General features: G+C 39.2%; 1 protein-coding gene and 1 long non-coding RNA gene across 15 annotated transcripts in view; one reads left to right on the top strand and one right to left on the bottom strand.

Annotated features, from left to right (window-relative positions):
* Positions 1 to 14,158, top strand: part of LOC112656945 (uncharacterized) — a 55,734-nt gene extending 41,576 nt beyond the window's left edge. Inside the window, exon 3 of the long non-coding RNA XR_004818346.2 lies at positions 13,899 to 14,158. This is a non-coding gene — a long non-coding RNA (uncharacterized LOC112656945). The remainder of the gene's footprint in view (positions 1 to 13,898) is intronic.
* Positions 1 to 15,170, bottom strand: part of RAD51B (RAD51 paralog B) — an 817,007-nt gene that overhangs the window by 266,312 nt on the left and 535,525 nt on the right. The gene's annotated exons all lie outside the window — the stretch shown is intronic.

The raw sequence follows: 15,170 nt of genomic DNA, 5'->3' as shown, positions 1-15,170 counted from the left end.
CGACAGAAATCCTTCATGCCAGGGATTTTCCTCCTTGTCCAAGACTTAGAAAAAGGTTGTTTTCTCAGCTGCTTTGAAGCCCAGGAAGACAGCCAGGGAGGCAAACAAGCCAGTCAGTCTTGCATCAGATAATTCAACAGGCTTTTGATAACCTCAAATCTTCTGTCTCTTCCCCAGGTTGAGCTGAACTCTCCAAGCCTAGGGACAGAAGGGCCGGAAATGCTCCAGACAGGAAGATCTCTGTGGCTGGAAGGAGGCCACAGGACCAGGGGGGCTTCAAGTATACCCAGTGATCCTCAAAGGAATTCCCTAGTCATTGTGTTAAGAGAGCTGCAGGGAAAGGTGGCAGAGGTCCAGCTCCCAGTCTGCATCTGGATCCTATACTGATTAGAATCTGCTTCATCACTTGGAAAATCACTCTCCATGGAGTGCTGAAGTGTCAGTACCAACAGGTTTGCGAGATTATGAGGGGAGAGTAGAGGATGAATTTAATGGCATCGAAACTGCCTTCTCAAGATAGGGGAGTAAGGTCTGTAGAAGTAATAAAGTACTGGAAAATGACAGGGTGGAAAAAGGAGCCATATTTGAGCAGGCATGAACTTATTGTCTCCATGTGGCCTGTTTCACAACTTTCCCTACAGAAATGAGGGGCAGAAATTAAGTTGATCTGAATTGCTAACGAAATATAATTCTAGACTCAGAAGATTCTCCTAAAAAGTTTGGCCCTGAGGCTACAAGATCTTATTCCCCTATAGAGTATCACCATGCTTTTTTTTAAAATAACATCTCTCTGATGATTATTTAAAAATGTTTATCTCTAATACATCAAGTTCCCAAAGTATATAAACTGAAAGAGCTAACTCCCTAAAGAAAACATTAATTTCCTCAGACCAATAGGATATTAACTTAGTAAATTGTGATAGTAATACTTAAGGGTCAGAATGGCATTTTGAGTTTACTATTTTTTCTAACATTTTATTTTGAAAATTCTCAAACATAGAGCAAAGTTGAAAAAATTTTAGAGTGGGTACCGTATAAAGGTACCTATTAGGTAGATTCTACCATTAACATTTTATTATATTTGTTTTTATCACTTATCTATCTATCCATCCATCCATCAACCCATGGTATATTTTAGTTGATGCCCCATTTCAAAGTCAGTTGCAAACATCATTGCACTTTTTCCTAAATACTGTGGCATGCATATAGTTAACAATAAGCTTAATATCTGTTCATATATATATATTTTTAAAGATTTTATTTATTTATTCATGAGAGATACAGAGAGAGAGAGAGAGAGAGAAGCAGAGACCCAGAAAGAGGGAGAAGCTGGCTCCATGCAGGGAGCCTGATGTGGGACTCGATCCCGGGACTCCAGTATCACGCCCTGGGCCGAAGGCAGGTGCTAAATCACTGAGCCACCCAGGGATCCCTGTTCAGATATTTTTAAAACCAGGTTGTTGTTGTTGTTGTTGTTGTTGTTTTTCAGTGAATTTTACATGAGGTTTGAAAAGGTTACTGATTTTTCCCAATTTATACTAACATCAGAGAGAATTTAGTGACTATACATATGTGGATAGCATACAAATATATAATCAAAGAATACAGGTCATTCTATATTAAATATCAATTTTACTGAGGTATTACTTATATGCGATGAAAAACTTTTTTTTAAAGATTTTATTTATTTATTCATGAGACATACATAAAGAGAGGCAGAGACACAGGCAAAGGGAGAAGTAGGCTCCCTGCAAGAAGCCCGATGTGGGACTTGATCCTGGGACCAGGATCATGCCCTGAGCCAAAGGCAGATGCTCAACTGCGGAGCCACCCAGGCATCCCTGAAATTCTTTTTTAATATAGACACTTAAGCTATAAATTTCCCTTCAAGCACTGATTTATCTGCATCATATAAGTTTTGGTGTGTTGTATTTTTTGTTCTCACTTTCTCAAAATATTTTCTAATTTCCCTTGTTATGTTTTCTTTGATTGCTTATTTAGGGGTGAATGCATGAGTGTATGTTTAACTTGCATACATTTGAGAATTCCTCACATTTTCTTCTATTATTGATTACTGGTTTTATTCCACTGTGACTGGAGACATTTACACAGTTTCCTTCAGGCTCAGTCTGTGGCCCAATATTTGGTCTATCAAGGAGAATGTTTCATGTACACTTGAGAAGAATGTGTATCTGCTACTATTGAGTGGAATGTTCTACGAATGCCTATTAGGTCTAGTTGGTTTACAGTGTTACTCAGGTCTTCTATTTCCTTGTTAATCCTCTGCCTAGTTGTTCTATTATTGAAAGTGGGTATTAAATCTCCAAGTATTATTGTTGAATTGTGTATTACTCTGCTTCAATTCTGTCAGTTTTTGCTTCAGGTATTTTGGAGCTAAGTTGTTAAATGCATATGTTTATTATTGTTATGTCTTCCTAATGGATTCACTTCGTTATTCTTTTAAAATGTCCTTTTTGGGGGGCACCTGCATGACACACACAGTTGGTTAATCATCTAACTCTTGATTTGGACTTAGGTCATGATCTCAGGGTCATGGGGTTGAGCCCTCTGTCAGGACCCATGCTCAGCATGGAATCTGCTGGCGATTTTCTCTTTCCCTCAGCCCCTCTCCCCACTTGCATGCTCTCTCTGTCTCTAAATAAATGAAAAGATTTTATTTATTCATGAGAGACAGAGAGAGAGAGAGAGAGAGACAGACACAGGCAGAGGGAGAAGCAGGCTCCATGCTGGGGGAGGCTGACATGGGACTCGATCCCGGGTCTTCAGGATCACACCCTGGGCTGCAGGCGGCACTAAACTGCTGTGCCACCAGGGCTGCCCATGAAAGCTTTTAAAAAAAGAATCCTTTTTTGTCTTCAGTAATAATTTTTTAAAAAGTCTGTTTTGTCTTATATTGGTAACCAGCTCTTTTTGGTTACTGTTTGCAAAAGGGTCCCTGAACCTAATTTCAATGTACATGTATGTTGAGGCTTCCCCACACCAAAAAGCATTCTCAGGCACCAGCAGGGTGTCCAAGAATTCAACTCAACTCTGACACTGTCTACCTGGAGACAAAATCAGATTCCACAGATAAAGGACTTAGGCCCACAAGCCTGCTCTCCACATGCCAGTCACAAGTTCATGTTGTTACCTGTGCTTCTCACAAACTGGGCACATTTTGGAGGTTCCAATGATCTGTTCCATCTCAGGATGCCAATCACAAGTCCAGGGTGTTACCCATACTTCTGATTAACTGGCTAAAATCAGAGGTTCCCATGACCTCCTCCTAGGGTTCAATTAATTTGCTAGAATGACTCACAGAAATCAGAAAAACCCACTTACTTACTAATTACTGATTACAAAGTATATTAAAGGACACTAATTAACATCCAGATGAAGAGATGTATAGGGTAAAGTCCTGAACAAAGGAACTTCTGTCTTCATGGAACTTAGGGCTTGGGATGGTGGCATTTGAAAGCATTCTGGATCCCCAATGTAGAATCTGTCTAAACCACCTCCTTTTGGATTTTGTGGAAGTGTCAGTATGTAAGCATGATTAACTCATTGCCCACTGGTGACTGATTGAACCTCTAGCCCCTCTCCCCTTCTTGGAAATCAGGGCGTGAAACTGAAAGTTCAAATCCCCTCTTCATGGTTGATTTTCCTGGCAACCAGACTTCATCTTTAGGTGCTTTGCAAGAGTCACCTTCATTAACATAAACCCATTTGTCGTGGAAATAACAAGGCAACTATTTTACCTTTATGGCTCTGAAGCATTTTCAGGAACTGAAGACAAAAGACTAAATATTATAACAAAAGATGCTCCATTGCTCTTATTGCTCAGGAAATGCCAAAAGTTTTGGCAATCCGTAAGTGAGGAATTGCAGATGAAGACCAACTATATATAAGAAATACATTTGGGTCATCTAAATCACAATTTCACCACTTACATGGTTATCTATTTGTCCATCCTTTTACTTTAAATCAATTTGTGTCTTTGACTCTAAAGTGTGTTTCTTATAGACAGGATTTGGTTGAGATGAATATATATATTCTTATCCATTCTGCCAATCTCTGCTTTTGATTATTTAGTTCATTTACTTTTATTTTTATTTTTTTAAAGATTTTATTTATTTATTCATGAGACACACAGAGAGAGAGAGAGAGAGAGAGAGAGGCAGAGACACAGACAGAGGGAGAAGCAGGCTCCATGCAGGGAACCCAATGTGGGACTCGATCCCGGGAATCTAGGATCATGCCCTGGGCCAAAGGCAGGTGCTAAACCATTGAGCCACCCAGGCGTCCCAGTTCATTTACTTTTAATATAATTATTGATAAGGTAGGATATATCTGACATTGCTATTTGTTCTTCTGTATATCTCATGGTTTTTTTGTTCCTCCATTTTTCCATTACTAACTTGTGTTAGATATTTTTCTAGCATACTATTTTAATTCTCTTATTTCTTTTACTATACATTTTTGAGTTATTTTCTTGGTTACTCCAAGAGTTGTTTTTTTTTTTTTTTTTTAAATATTTTTTATTTATTTATTTATGATAGTCACACACAGAGAGAGAGAGGCAGAGACACAGGCAGAGGGAGAAGCAGGCTCCATGCACCGGGAGCCCGACGTGGGATTCGATCCCGGGTCTCCAGGATCGCGCCCTGGGCCAAAGGCAGGCGCCAAACCGCTGCGCCACCCAGGGATCCCTACTCCAAGAGTTGTTATTAAAAATTTAACTTTAAACAATTAGTTCAGATTGATAACACTTTAATTTCAATTATTTACAAAAACTTTGCTCCAATATAGCTCCATTATCCTCCTTTCCTTTGTACTATTATACAAATCACATTTTTATACATTTTATCAACATAGTTTTATATTTATTGCTTTATGTAGTTGTCTTTTTTTTGTAGTTGTCTTTCAAATAAGATAGGGATAGAAAATAATTACAAAAAAATTCATACTGTTTTTTATATTTATCTATGTATTCACATTTACTGACTCTCTGAGTCAATTTCTTCATGTGGATCTGATTTACCCTCTAGTGTCTTTCCATTTCAGCCTGGAGAACTCCTTTAAGTACTTCTTATAGGTCAGGTATACTAGTAGCAAATTCTCAGATTTTGTATTTCTGAAGATGTCTTACTTTATCCTCATTTTTGAAGGATAGTTTTGCTAGATATACATCCTTGGCTGATAATCTTTCAGCAATTTGAATATGTCAGTCCACTGCCTTCTGGCCTCTATGGTTTCTGCTGAGAATCCAACTAATTTTATTGAGGATCCTTTGTACATGAAATCATTTAGTGACTAATAATTGCATAGCTAATGATCAAAAAGATTCCCTAAATGCCTTGAACCTGTAAGTCTCCTCACCTTTGCCAAGGGTCTCTCTGTGTGTTAAGGCATGCCTTCAACATTCCAGCAAGCAGTTCAAAACTCTGTGTTAGCCTTTACTTCTTGCTTACACAGAGCCTTAAGGTTAGTGAGAGTGTAGGGTCTTAAGTCCTTCCTGATATTTGTGTAGCCTTCCAGGTTCCCTGGTGTAAGTAGGACATTTACAAAGACCCCATGTGGACATCTCATTCCCCAATTATTTTCTTCAATTTTTTTTTTTTTTTGGTTAGACTCTTGTTAGCCCTACCTGGTAATGGGACCTTAGGCAGTCATGATGGTAAGTAATTGCCACTGATTATTCTAAAAAAATTCCCTGTGGGTAGGGCTGTTCACATAGACCAAGTACTGAGGCAGGTTAAAAAGGACAACTCCTGAAAATGGAACTTTCAGTGAGCTGTTGCACAGGTCAAATGGTGACAGTTCTCTCAGATGGGGCTTTTGGGGGAGCTGGAAACTTTCCAGTGGTCACTAGGCTGCTGGCTTACAAAATTATTGCAGCTGAAAGATGGTCAGTTTTCAAGATTATTGCAGAACTGGGGAGGAGGAGGATGGGATTAGGGAAAGTTAAAATACCACAAATATTGCTGTTCTTACCAGGTTTCTTCTGCTTTTCTTAAATTAACACTCCTCAAATTGTTGCAAGCCTACAGTTAAATTCCAGAGTTCTGAAAAAGTTGATTTGACAGTTTTTGTCAATGTTCTTTTTGGTTTGTGGAAGTGCAGACATTGTGAGTGCCATATTCTGCCATTCTATACATTGAGTCTCTCAAGGCAAAATTTTAAACATCTGATTCAATATTCACCTGTTATTTCCTCCTATTTAATCTTGCCACCTTCTTTTTCTGTTTTAAATATTTTCACAGTTTTAGATGATTGGGTTGTGGGTTTTTTTTTTTTTTTTTTGAGATTTACTTATTTATTTGAGAGAGAACATGTGAGTGGAGGAAGGGGTACAAGGAGAGGGAGAGAGGAAATCCCCAAGTAGACTCCCCACTGAGCACAGAGCCCAATGTGGGGCCCATCCTAGGACCCTGAAATCATGACCTGAGCCAAAATCAAGAGTTGGACACTTAACCAACTGAGCCACTCAAAGTGCCCCTGTTTTGTGTTTAATGAACTTAATGCTTACATATACTTTGAAATAGCAATAACATCATTTGATATTATCTTCTACCCCTTTAACTGAATTTATGTTGGCTATCATATTTTTAATTTCCAGGAGCTCTTTCTTGTCTCTAACTGTTTCTAATTCAGCAATCCTATTTTCATTAATTCTTTAACTCTCTGAGATTAATTATATACTTTATTTTGCTTTTTTCTTCTTCTAAATTTTGCATTAGCTCTCATTCCTCATGGAATTTTTTTCTTTTTTTCTGTTTGTTTTATTCTCTCTGTGAAATGGGAGGCATTTCCAAAGTCTAGTGATCCTTGGTTGTTCAGTTATATTTAAATTATATAATATAAAATTATTTTATTCTAAAAATATAATCAGAAATACTATGTATAGGGACAGCATTTGTAAACTAGTGGGATCCACTAGAGAGTGATCAATGTCAATATACAGATGCCTTCTCAGAGGTGGATTAGCATTTACTGAAAAGAGTTCTTCAATCTCTTATCTAGTTTTCCATATTCTAGAAGCAGGGCAGAGAAAGATTCACTATTTGGCAGGTATAATCTCCTATTTTAGCCAGATGCCTTCCCATATCCTCTACTTTGTTGGGAGTCGTAAGCCTGAAATTTTTAAAATTCATTTTCTCCAAAGATAAATTTTGGCCTTCACCCTGAGTTAGAAATTTATCACCTGGCTGTCCAGGGTGATAAAGGGGTCCAACTATTTCATACACAATTTTCAACCAATCTGTTGTCATCTTCTCTACCTTCTGTGATATCTGGTGCTTTGAAGTCCTGAGAAAACCTCTTGTGTTCTAGCGTTACACTAGATTGAAGGCATTTTGGCTTGCAGTTTCCTCTGTTATGCTCTGCCAATCTTCTATCACTTTCTCTTTCCCAATGTTTTGTTGAAATCCATCAATGTCTCAAAATGATTCTCAATGTCTTTGCCCTCTTGGGTTAATATTTTTTTATTATTATTAAACTGAAATAATATCAGATGGATCATGAGGAAGAGTGGAGAGAAGCATAAGCGGTTAAACCTCCACAGTAAAGAGGAGGTTGTCTTTGCAAGCTTTAGTTCTATCTCCAATTAGGTAGTGATTTGGTGACATTATCATAACATTAGATTTGAGAGTCAGTTACACACACACACACACACACACACACGCACACATACAGAGCCCATACATATAAGTACTATATACACCAAAAAGCTCTTCTCAAGGTTGTATATATATATATATATATATATATATATATATACACACACATATATAGTTAAAAATTATAATATAAATATAATTATATAATTATAAATAAATATATTATATTATAATATAATTATAATATAATATATATAATTTTTAATTATCCTCAAATCATTCTCCTGGGAGGCTAAAAAAATATGGCTTAGAGCCAAGTATGATCATCATTACAAAATGCAAAAAGCTTTGAATTTAGTCAATCATGGCTTCACATGTTGGCTGTATGATTTTGGGCACCCCAACTTCTCCAATCCTCACTTCCTCATCTCTAAAATGAGCACAATAATACCACCCTCATGGATTTATTGCAGAGATTAATGAGATGAAGGAAATTAATGAAAAATGTGGCACCTCACAAGTACCTAAGAAATGTTAGCTTTTTTCCCCCCACCATGGTGGGAGAAGGGGTAAAAAATGCAGGAAAGTTTGTGACTTCCCTTGTCTTGAAGGACAGTCAGCTCAATGATCTATCTGTCTCTGCTGTCCATGTGAGAGTGTCTGTGTGTGTAAAGATAATGTATCATTTCACACATAGGCTAGTAACCTCATTTGAGGCTTCAAATGAGATTTCTAACCATTACTGAAATTGTTAATATTACCATTGGGGGCTGCTATTGGAAGAAGAAAGAACTAGTTGTATCCTTAGTAAGTCATAGCCATCAAATATCATATTTAAACTTTGTTTATAACTTTAAAAAAATCATAGGTTAATGGAAGTATCATTGATTTTAACTTTTAAATAAGTATGAGCTAGTTTCATTGTTATCTGAATTTGGAAATTTCAACCTAGCTCTGACTAAAGCAACCAAATAATATTACAGGCAAGTTCAAGTAACAAAGACCTACTCTCTTTCTCTACCCTATATCAGGAGTATAAAAATGACCAGGAAAAAAAGACTCACAAAATACACCAGATATAAACACTAAGCTCTCTGAACATGCAGTGAGGCAGGCCTGGCTTCCCAGCACCATCCACAGGCCCGTAGGAAGCAGAGCTGGATCTTCTTGTCCAGGCCTGCTCAGAAAGACAGCCAAGGTAAGGCAGCTCTGGCCTGTAAAGGTCACAGAAGTAAGGCTGTGGCTGTGTGATTATTATGGTAAAAAGATGCCAGGAACTCTGAGGGTGTGTCTTGAATTCTGAAGCACACATCCCTGTTACATCATGCTTGGGCCACGCGGGATTTTCTTTCGTCTTGCAGGAATTGATTCGAGGAAGGCAACATGTTTCTATGTAAAGAGGCCGAACTCTGGGCTTGACATATCCAAAAACAGCTGGTCAAGTGGGACTGGTTTGTGTAATGTACCACATCCCTGGCTCTGTTTTGATGGGTGGAGAAACTATTGCTAGTGAGAAATCAACACACTCTTTCTTCAGAGCCCGGTCAAATTAATTCCCTCTGTTACTGCAGCATTCTTACTATTTCCCTAAAGCCCTCCCCCAGTGAAAAAAAGGGCAGAGGACAAGGAGGAAACACAAGACAGAATTGCCAATGAGTTTAAGAGTGTAAGAGAGAGACAGAAGAATATCATTCCCATCCTTTCTTTTAGGGCTTCAACTAAATCTAGTTTGAACTAGTCTTTGCAAGAAGCTTAGTAAGATGGAGGAGAGCTGGAACTTTATACAATAACTCTCTTTGGTGTTGTCAGCACATTCTCGAGAACCTGTCAGTTTAATCTTTGTATTTTTAGTATTTTGACTGTGACTAAATTTTACACTATATATAAATATACAGTAACTCATGTTTTGAGTATTGTTGAAGAATTAAGATATCTTGAGCCCACAGAAATAGACTCATAGACTGAAATAATTCAAGAGATGGGGATCTGCAGGAGAAGGACTTTAGAAAGAACTTGGTAAGAAAAACTTGATAGAAACCAGATTATTTGTCAATTGGAGTTAAAAAGCTGTCTTATTTCTTTGGGAACCCATCAGGTTTCCATTTGGGGTTTGCTTCAAATGTCAGGACTCTTGGTGGACTTGGGGTAATAATAGTGATAAGAGATGACATTTATTAATTAAGCTCTTGCTATGTGCCAAGCACTATTGTAAAACACGTAGTCCTCACATCAACCTTATAAAGTTGATACTATTATTATCCCCCTTTAAAAAATGAGGAAACTGAGATACAGCTCAAACAAGTCTACTGATCAATATTGGGGAGTGTCTGGCTGCCTATGCCCAGAACTTTTATTTATAGAAGCCCAAGAGCAAGGGAGCCCATCAGGCAGCCATTTATGGGGTCTGATTTGAGGGGTGACAAAGGCCCCTAGTCACAATCTTCCTTCTTTCACTGACTTGTTAGGATCTGAAATTCTCAAAAGAACCATATATTTGTTTTTTTTTGTTTTGTTTTTTTTAAATGATAGTCACAGAGAGAGAGAGAGAGAGAGAGAGGCAGAGACACAGGCAGAGGGAGAAGCAGGCTCCATACACCGGGAGCCCGACGTCGGATTCGATCCCGGGTCTCCAGGATCGCGCCCTGGGCCAAAGGCAGGCGCCAAACCGCTGCGCCACCCAGGGATCCCAAGAACTATATATTTGGATCAAATCTGTGTCCAAATCACAGCCTCTGTGATTGACACAAAATGTACCATATGGCAGAGCACCTTCTCTAGAATGAGTCAGTAGGTAATCTTACTGGGAAGGCCAGACCCTGACGCTAGGAATACAGATGAATATTGACCAAGAAAGAGGTCAGAAAACCATCCAACATAAGATGTTCCCTGTGATGGGGAGTCTGGGCAGGGCCCTTTGTGGGATCCAACATGCCTGGCATTGAGCCCCCAAAGGAAGGAGGTGGGGGGGATAATATAGTTTTATGTTTTTCTGAATATATAAATAACACATGTTCACCATAAATAATTCAAGCAATATAGAGTTATGTGGAATAAAGCAAACCAGCCCCTTCCCAGAAATTCTGGGAGAGAGAAACTCTTTATGTCAGGAACTACAGAGCATAGAGTGGGGGTCTAAGCTCTCTTGTCTCCCCTGGGGCCCTTTGGAGGTGGGCTAGAAGGCAAGTCCAGAAGATCTGGTCTTAAAAAGTCCTGAACTCTGGTCCCACGCCTTCCAATGTCAGCTTCAATCTGTCACCCTTCTGCTCCTGTCCTCCCAACAGGCAGGGAACTGCTTTCTGGAATGACACACAGCAACCTTGGTTTGGCCCAATTAGGAGGCACAACAATGTGAAAAGCCTCTCCTTTGTTCCCTCAGGGTACCCATCTTAAATAACAACCCTCCACTGTCCCCTCCTCCCTTCCCAAGGATTTAATCATGTTTTAGAAGTAAACTAGAGCTCTGCCTAATGACTACAGGACAAAAGCTTTTTTCACAAAGACAAGAGCCCACACACTGAAGAGTTTCCTTAGTGCTCAGGGAGAGTTCTAACACAGCCAGGAGGAAGGAATTAGAGGTAACCACCCTAATGACACTGCAGATTCCTGACCATACCGGCAGGCAGGTTCATCCCTGGGGGAGCCAGGCACAACTCAATAAAAACTGAGATACCAAAGAGGAAGAAAGGTGACAAAAGAGAATGGAAGCAAAAAACAAAAACAAAAGTCAGGTCCAGCAACTCAAGAGCCTAGCGGGGAGACCTCCGTCCTCTGGGGCACAGTTACAGAATCTCAGACGCAGAAGTCACATGATGAGGGAGTGTGTGATCTCTCAGGGATGATTTGGGGGATGGGCCTAAAGAAATCTCATTGTTCTGAGCTTGGATTATTCGGTGAGACCTGGGCAGTGTTCTGTGCCATCTTTCCCTTTAACATCAGGATCAAGAGAAAGGACCAATTAAGGCGGGGCTTATTAAATGACATTTAAAAACAACAACTACATTTAAAGATCCATTAAATCCAGACCAGTACAGAACAACTTCTATGGCATATCTGTATAATGTTTACTATGCTCTTTGGGTTTCCCAGGTAGAAGGGGTTAGACAAGGTTAACAATGAAGCAAAGCATGCCTACAATAAAAATAGACCTAAATCAACTATTTCTGAAGTGAAGCTATTGAGCTTCACAAGCTACTTCTCTGGCTTGGATCAAAGCTATTTGCTCCTTTAAATAATTAAAAACAAAAGTACCTAAAGTATTTTGAGTTTAAGAAACACAACATTTCATTCATTTTAATGTCATCATCCTCTTGACTACATTTCTGTTATATCCATACCACAGAATACTATGCTGCTATGAAAAAAGATTAGTAACTATATTTGCATGGCAAGATTATCCATGATATAAGAATGATTTAGAAAGCAGGTTATAGAACATTAGATATTGTCAGCACACACATATGTTTATATATTCATAGAAAAAGTCTAGAATATAATATACCTCTAGAGGATTTTCCCTCCTACTCTCTATTAGTCTATGTCGCTTGATTATTTTTCTGCAAGTATGCATTACTTTTATGTTTCCCATCTCAGAATAAATAAACAAAAGCCTTCTGTCCCTTGTACAGGTAGGAAAAGTCAAATTAAAGAGAGGGTGAGTGCTCTGCCATACTCAGGCAGCAATCTAGCCAGGATATGCAATTCATTGTTGCCAAAAGTTTTCTGTTGAACAGGCATGGACTCTAGCTGAATGCCACTGAAAGCGGATCATGCCAGAATGAAAATACAGAACCTAAAAAGGGCAGACACACTTTGTAATTATATAAAGCCATTATATTTATAATAAGTATAAGCAATGGTTACTTAGAGCTGAAGGACTTATTTAATGTTATACTAATTCAACAAATATTTACTGAGAACCTCCTATGTCCCAGGTACTGGGCTAGACATTAGGGAAAACAAAGATGGATATGATGAGGTCCTTGCTCATAAGAAGCTAAATGGCCAGCTTTGAAGTAACCCAGAAGGCCTCAGGAATCCGGAAGATGACACACGCTAAAAAATACTCGCTTCCCAGCTTCTTGCTTCAGGATGAACAACAGTCCAGGGCTTTCTGGGCTAACACGCCTGTCCTTCTAGCTTTTCCAGATTAGAGGTATCCTGGTAGAGCCTATAGCTCATATAGCTACATAATTTTAAAGTGAGTTTTCTCTCTCTCCATCAGATTAGCAAGACACTGCATATAACCCAACAGTCCTTACCCCTAGACTAGGGGTAGGACTTCAAAGCCATGCTTAGATCTCTAGTGTCTACTTTTCAAACTCTTTTGTGGGTCCTTCCCAACCTCATTGCCTCAGTCTCTCCTCTTCCCTCTTCCTCCTGATTACTCAATCTAATTCTGCCAATTAAACATATCGAGCACACCTTTACTTTACGGGGGTTGTTCTCTCTTCCTGAATGAACTATGTTGAGCCCAGCTCAAAAGTCACCTTCTCTACGTAAAGTAGCCCCTCTATTTGCCTCCATTACAAGGCCTTGATTATCAAATGACTCCCAGGTTTACTCAGCCCTTTCCAGTTATTAAAACACTGAAATACTGCCTTACGATTTGGCAGATATTGCTGTTTCTGAGGTCCTCAACAACCCCATTGCTTCACCAGCCCAGGACCCTGCTACATGACCCAGAAACTAAGGCATTACTGCTTGGCACAGTGGAAGAGGGTAGCTCCAGCACCTACTTCTCCCAAAGGCTGGCATCAGTTCTGCTGGGTCCCTTCCCACGCAGAACTAGTTGTAAAATGTCTTCACTATCTTCCCGCTCATCACACTGCACTGTGGTCAGTGGTTCCTAGGCTTGCCGATCCAGCTAGATTTTGAAACTATGTTTTATTCGCCTTTGCTTTTTCCAGAGTCTAGTCCAGTACATGGTACATGTGTGGTAAATGCTAAATGACCACATTTCCCAAATTATTACTAATGTCATCTCAGTTACTTATTTGATGCCACTTTTGAACTGGAAAGAATATTTTACAGCCCATCATTAATGATTAAGTGAGACTAAACCAGAAAAGGTTGTATTTTTGCCATGGAAGAAATGACATCAAGGACTTTCATAAAGCTTAATATGTGGCAAAGAAGCTATGGCTAACTAAAATCCCCAAATGATTTTTAATTGCTTTTAACTCATTATTTTTAATGTACTCTTTATCTGAACCTTTTCAAAGAGCCTTACAAACCAGGAAAGCTGTTTAATAAAAGTTTCATGCTTTTTTCTTTCTACAGAGTGGAGGTGAATAATGAAAAGGACAAAAGAAAACCAAGGAAGGAAAGAGCAAACATAAAAGAAGGAAGAGAGGGCAGCCCAGGTGGCTCAGCAGTTTAGCGCTGCCTTCAGCCCAGGGTCTGATCCTGGAGACCTGGGATCCAGTCCCAGGTCGGGCTCCCTGCATGGACCCTGCTTCTCCCTCTGCCTCTGTCTCTGCCTCTCTCAATCTCACTCTCTCTGTGTCTCTCATGAATAAATAAAATCTTAAAAAAAAAAAAAAAAAGAAGAAGAGAAAAAGCAAAGAATGGAATCTTTTAGAAAAGGAGGAAGGTGAACCTGAGTAATCATAACTGGTCTCTACCTAATGGGAGGATATTATGAGCATCCAATGTGCATATTATTCAGTACTCTTTCTGTTTTAAGTCACAGAAATGCAACTGAAACTGAATGAAGAAGGAAACTTACTAGCTTAAGTAAATGGAATGCTTAAGGGGTAACTGACCTAAGACATGGTTGGATCCAGGGCTTCAAATGATGACCTCAGAACTTTTCCTTCTTCACCATGGAACATTTTCTCAATCTCTTGGTTTTGCTTCCCTCTAGGGTGACTTCATTGCTATTCTTTTTTTTTTTTTTTAATTAAAAATTTTTTTTGAAAGATTTTATTTATTTATTCATGAAAGACACAGAGAGAGACAGAGAGAGAGAGAAAGAGAGAGAGAGAGGCAGAGACACAGGCAAAGGGAGAAGCAGGCCCCATGCAGGGAGCCCGATGCAGAACTCGATCCTGGGACTCCAGGATCATGTCCTGGACCAAAGGCAGGCGCTAAACTACTGAGCCACCCAGGCGTCCCTTCATTGCCATTCTTAAGTGGATTCCCTCTGTATGGTGTCCAAGATGGCTACCAGGAGCTCCAGACTGACATTCTACCAATTTAGCAACTCCAAATGTTCCAGCAAAGTCCTGGGTTTACTCTAAATCGGCTTAGCTTGGGTTAACTGATTACTGCAAACCAATCTCTGCAGAAATGATATATGATTCTTCCTTTGGTCAGACCTCTAGACAAGTGGGGACAATCAGCCCTACGTAGATAATCCAGGCTGAAACTTGAAGAGGGGCATTTCCTTATATGAAAATCAGGGTGCAGGATTTAAAAGAAAGGATAAGAGATTAAGGAAGAGCAAAAATACTGGATGTGTGCCATGCTCTTCATGAAGCAAACCAATCTAGTGACTAAAAGCCACTTTAGAGTTAGACGGACCTGAACTTGATTTCTTTTTCTACCATT

The sequence above is a fragment of the Canis lupus genome, chromosome 8, assembly GCF_003254725.2.
Source record: "Canis lupus dingo isolate Sandy chromosome 8, ASM325472v2, whole genome shotgun sequence".
Lineage (NCBI taxonomy): Eukaryota > Metazoa > Chordata > Mammalia > Carnivora > Canidae > Canis > Canis lupus.
The sequence above is the reverse complement of the archived record's forward strand: the minus strand, read 5'-3'. Positions and strand labels throughout refer to the sequence as shown.